Source organism: Penaeus monodon, chromosome 5, assembly GCF_015228065.2.
Source record: "Penaeus monodon isolate SGIC_2016 chromosome 5, NSTDA_Pmon_1, whole genome shotgun sequence".
Classification (NCBI taxonomy): Eukaryota; Metazoa; Arthropoda; class Malacostraca; order Decapoda; family Penaeidae; genus Penaeus; species Penaeus monodon.
Genome location: NC_051390.1, coordinates 9,152,114 through 9,157,113, shown reverse-complemented (window position 1 = coordinate 9,157,113; position 5,000 = coordinate 9,152,114). Strand labels below are relative to the sequence as shown.

The window sequence follows — 5,000 nt, the reverse complement described above, 5'->3', positions numbered from 1 at the left end:
ATTACAACCATCGGGTAGTTATGGCACGGAAGAGAATTACCAATTACCAACATATTTTCAGCAGTTAGGAAATTATTAATCATCGAACTCACTTTTTTTTTTTTTTTTTTTTTTTTTTTTTTTTTTTTTTTTTTTTTTTTACATGATCTTGCCGTCTCTGTTTGTTTTCCGGGATATGACGCTTTAAAGAAAATGATAAATCGTGTATAATTCTAACGGCTGGTATTTTGATATTTCTTTCTCATGGGATAAGAAAGTCGCATACAGCTTCGTTTCCAGTAATTTATAGTCATAATTTAAGCAAATATACGTTGTTGTTTCGTGGTTGAGAGAAAATGATGGGAAGTAGTTTTTTTTTTTTTTTTTTGTTTTTTTTTTTTTTTTTTATGTTTGTGTGTGTGGTGTGTTGTGTGGTGTGTGGTTGTGTTGTGTGTGTGTGTGTGTGTGTGTGTGTGTGTGTGTGTGTGTGTGTGTGTGTGTGTGCGTGCGTGCGTGCGTGCGTGCGTATATGGAGGGGGCCTTAGGTCAATGGTACAGCACTGACCGGAAGGAAGTAACTATCCTGCTGTTTCTTCTCACGGTTTAGAATGCATGTTCCTCTACGGACATGTCCGCTTGGATATGGGACCAACGTCGCGCGCACACACACACACACACACACACACACACACACACACCCACACACACACACACACACACACACACACACACACACACATATAAATGTATGTATAAATATACACACACACACACACGTGTATGTGTGTGTGTGTGTGTGTGTGTGTTCGTAAGCACGTATCTCTCATCTTCCTTCCCATTCCACTGCAGGACAGATGAATGTCTCCAAAGCTTCACTAAGACTTCCGATGTTGTGCCCTATTGTTTCCAACCCCCTCCCCCCTCCAATTCTTTGTGGCATTGCACCATCAAATCTCATGTCTTGTAGTAATGATGGCCAAGTTCGTTATTTTGATATTCTTTAAAATTCTTTGTCATAGTTTCTTCTTTATTTCCTTTCTTTATTGATTTTTAAAAATATATTTTTAGTTTAATTTAATTCGTGTGATTTAGAGAGATAAGGATGGGCTTTTAGAATAAGGCTGGGATAGGAGATGAGAGAAAGTGCCACTGTACTTGGAACCTATTACTAGCTGGCACTCGGAGGAAATCTTTGCAGGATGAGAATAGCATTATAAATCTTGTTCGAGGTGTTGCCGAATACGTATTCTGCACACGCATACGTATCAACACACAAAACACACACACGCACACAAAACACACATACACACAAAACACATATACACACAAAACGCACACACACAAAAAACACACACAAACAAAACACACACACACAAAACACACACACGGAACACACAAACAACACAACCCACACACAACACAAAAACACACCCCAAACAAAACACACACACACACACAAAAAACACACACACACAAAAACACACACCACACACAACAAAAAACAACCAAAAAAAACAAAACACACACAAAACAACACACACAACAAAAAACAACACAAAAACCCACAAAACCACACACAAAAACCAAAAAAAACACACACACACAACACAAAAAAAACCACAAAAAACACACACAAAAAAAAAAAACACACACACAAACACAAAAACACACCACACAAAAACACACAAACAAACACAAACACAACACAAAAACCCACACAAAAACCCCCCAAAAAAACCAAACAACACACACAAAAACCCACAAAAACAACAACACACAAAAAAAAAAAAAAAAACACCACCCCAAAACACCACAAAAAACCACCCCCCCAAACCCCCCCCCCCCCCCCCCCCCAAAAACCCCCCCCCCCCCCCCCCCCCTTTCCCCCCCCCCCCACCCCCCCCCCCCCCCCCCCCCCCCCCCCCCCCCCCCCCCCCCCCCCCCCCCCCCCTTTTTTTTTTCCCCCCCCCCCCCCCCCCACCCCCCCCCCCCCCCCCCCCCCCCCCCCCCCCCCCCCCCCCCAAAAAAAAAAAAAAAAAAAAAAAAATTTTTTTTTTTTTTTAAAAAAAAAAAAAAAAAAAAAAAAAACCCCCCCCCCCCCCCCCCCCCCCAAAAAAAAAAAAAAAAAAAAAAACCCCCCCCCCCCCCCCCCCCCCCCGGGGTTTTTTTTTTTAAAAAAAAAAAAACCTTTTTCCCCCCCCCCCCCCCCCCCCCCCCCTTTTTTTTATTTTGGGGGCCCCCTTTCCCCCCCCTTTTTTCCCCTCCCTCCCCCCCTCCCCCCATTCCCCCTCCTCCTTTTTCCCCCCCCCCCCCTCCCTCCCCCCCTCCCCCCCCTTTCTCTTCCTTTCCCCCCCCCCCCCCCCTCCCCCCCTTTTTCCCTCCCTCCCCCCCCCTTTCCCCCTTTCCCTCCCCCCCTCCCCCCCCCCCCCTTTTTCCCCTTCTTTTCTTTCTCTTTCTTCCTCTTCTTCCCCCCCTTTCCCCCCTCTCTCTCTCTATCTCTCCTCTCCTCTCTTCTCTCTCCCCCCCCTCCCTCTCCTCTCCCCCCCCCCCCCCTCTCCCCCTTTCTAACTCCTTTTTTCCCTTCCCCCCCCTTGCACCAGCCGGGTAATTTCATCCTCCCGGTGTTATTCCCAAAAACTTTTTAATTCTCAAACAAAAAAGAAAAAAAAAGGGTTTTCCAAAAGGTTTGGGGAAGAAACAAGAAACAAGGGGGGAAAAAGAAAAAAAAAAAAGGGAAGGAAAAGGTTGGGGAAAAGGGGGGGGGGCAAGGAGGGAAAGAGGAGAAGGGCGGGCGAGGAAAAAGGGGTGGAAAGGGAAGAGGGAAAAGGTAGGTGAGGAAAGGGGATAAAAAGGGGAAGGGAGAGAGAGGGGAGAAGGGAAAAGGGAAAGAAGAGGGGGGAGGGGGGAGGAAATGAGGTAAAAAGGGGGGGAAAAAAAGAAAAAAAGGGAAAGAGGGGGAAGGGGAAATTAAAAAGGGGGAAAAAAGGGGGGGGGGGAGGAAGGGGGGGGGGGTCCAGATGAAACATACTCCCGCGTCACGTTGATCAGTCCTGTAAACAAAAAAAACCAACTTGGGGTTTACCGCTAAACGTTTGAAAAATGTACGAAAAAACTTTCTGGGGGCTAATATCGGAAAAAGAATTACGTGATTATATGAAAAACAAAAACCCTTTGGGAAGATAAAACGTTAAGATAAGGGGTGTGTTTGGGGTGTTGTTGTTTTTTATATAAATAAAAAAAAAATAAAATTTTAAAAAAAATTTTTTAAATTTTTAAAAAAAAATTTATAATTTAATTTAAAATTAATAAATAAAAATTTTTAAAAAAAAAAATTTAAAATTAAAAAATTTTAAAATTTACACCAAAATTAAAAATTTTTAATTTATTAAAATTTAAAAAATTTTTTAAATTTAAAAAAAATTTTTTTTAAAAAAAATAATTTCAATTTTAAACCCCAAATTCAAACCCCTAAAAAACTTTCTCCGTCTCAAAAAATCCCCCCAAAAAGGGATTCTTACCTTTTCCTTCAAAACCCCAAAATTTTTTTTTTTTTTCCTTTTTAATCCATTTCTCTTTCCTCCCAAAAAAAAAATTTTTTTCTCTTTCCCAATTTTTTTTCCCTCTAACCCCTTTTTTTCCCCTTTTTTTTAATTAAATTTTTTTACAAAAATTTTCCCCCCCTCTTTCTTTTCCATTTTTAAAATTTTCCCCCTTTAAACTACCAAACATTAAAACCTTTTTTTTCTTTTCCTTTTCTTTTTTTCCAAAATTTTTTTACTTTTTTTTTTTTCTTCCCTTTTTCCCTTCCCCCACCCCTCCCTTTTTAAAATTTTTAAAATCAATAAAAATTTCTTTAATTTTTAAAGGAAAAAAAAATCTTGGATTTTTTTTATTTTAAAAAAAAAAAAGGGAAAAGAGTTTAAACCCCAACACACACACACACACACACACACACAACCACCCCACACACACACACCCCAAACACACACCCCCCACAAAAACCAACACACAAACAACACACACACCCAAACCCCCCCAAAAAAACCCCACAAATTCACCCCCCACACACTCCCCCCTTTAAAAACACAAAAACCCAACAACACCCCCAACCAAAAAACACAACCCCAAAACCCAAAAACCCCCCCCCCCCCCCAAACACACAACCACCCCCACCCCCCCCCACACAAACCCCCCACAACACCCCCCCCCCCCCCAAAACCCCCCCCCCTTTTAAATATTTGTTTAAGAAGGGAAACCCCCCTTGCCCGGGTCCCCCCCAAGAGGGGTTCACCCCCCCAGTCAGGTTTGGGACCGCCCCGGGGTCTTGGGGGTTTTTTTTCCTTTGCCTCCCACAAAATGTTGCCCCCGTTGGGGGGAAATAGGGGGTTGGTATTTGGGGGGGGGGGGGGGGGGGGGGAGGGTGGGACGGGCCTTTTTTGGGGGGGGGGAAGGGGGGGAAGGGGGGAGGGGAAGGGGGGGGGAAGGGGGGAGGGGAAAGGGGGGGGGAGGAGGGGGGGGAGGGGGGAAGGGGGGTTTTTTTTGGGGGGGTTTTGTGTTTGGGGGTTTTGGGGGGGGGGGTTTAAACATGTGGTTAAAGGATAAAAAGAGAATGGGCCAATGGTGGGATTAATGGCTTGGGGGAATGGAAATAAATTAAGGGATATTTTAATCTAAATTTGTGGGGACCCCGGGGGTGGATCGAAAAAAAAAAAAAAAAAAATTTCAAAAAGATATTTTATCATTTAAATATAAAATCCCAAAAACTCCCCCAGTTTTAAACAAATTTTTTTCCCCCCCCCAACCTCTTTAAAAACCCCCCGGGAAAAACTTTTCCCCCCCAGCCCCACCAAATTTTTTCCCTACTAATTTTTCCAAAAAATTATTTTATTTTAAAATTTTATTCCCCGGGAAAAAAGAAAAAGAAAAATATGTTGGAGATTTCAGAAATGCAGAAATACAAACAAATGTATAATCGCACAAACATATCCCAACACATGCAAACACGCATGCACACACGCGTG

At 42.8% G+C, this 5,000-nt stretch overlaps 1 protein-coding gene across 1 annotated transcript in view; it reads right to left on the bottom strand.

Moving 5' to 3' along the window:
- The window catches only part of LOC119573434 (3-hydroxyanthranilate 3,4-dioxygenase-like), a 14,421-nt gene that overhangs the window by 2,110 nt on the left and 7,311 nt on the right, over positions 1-5,000 (bottom strand). The gene's annotated exons all lie outside the window — the stretch shown is intronic.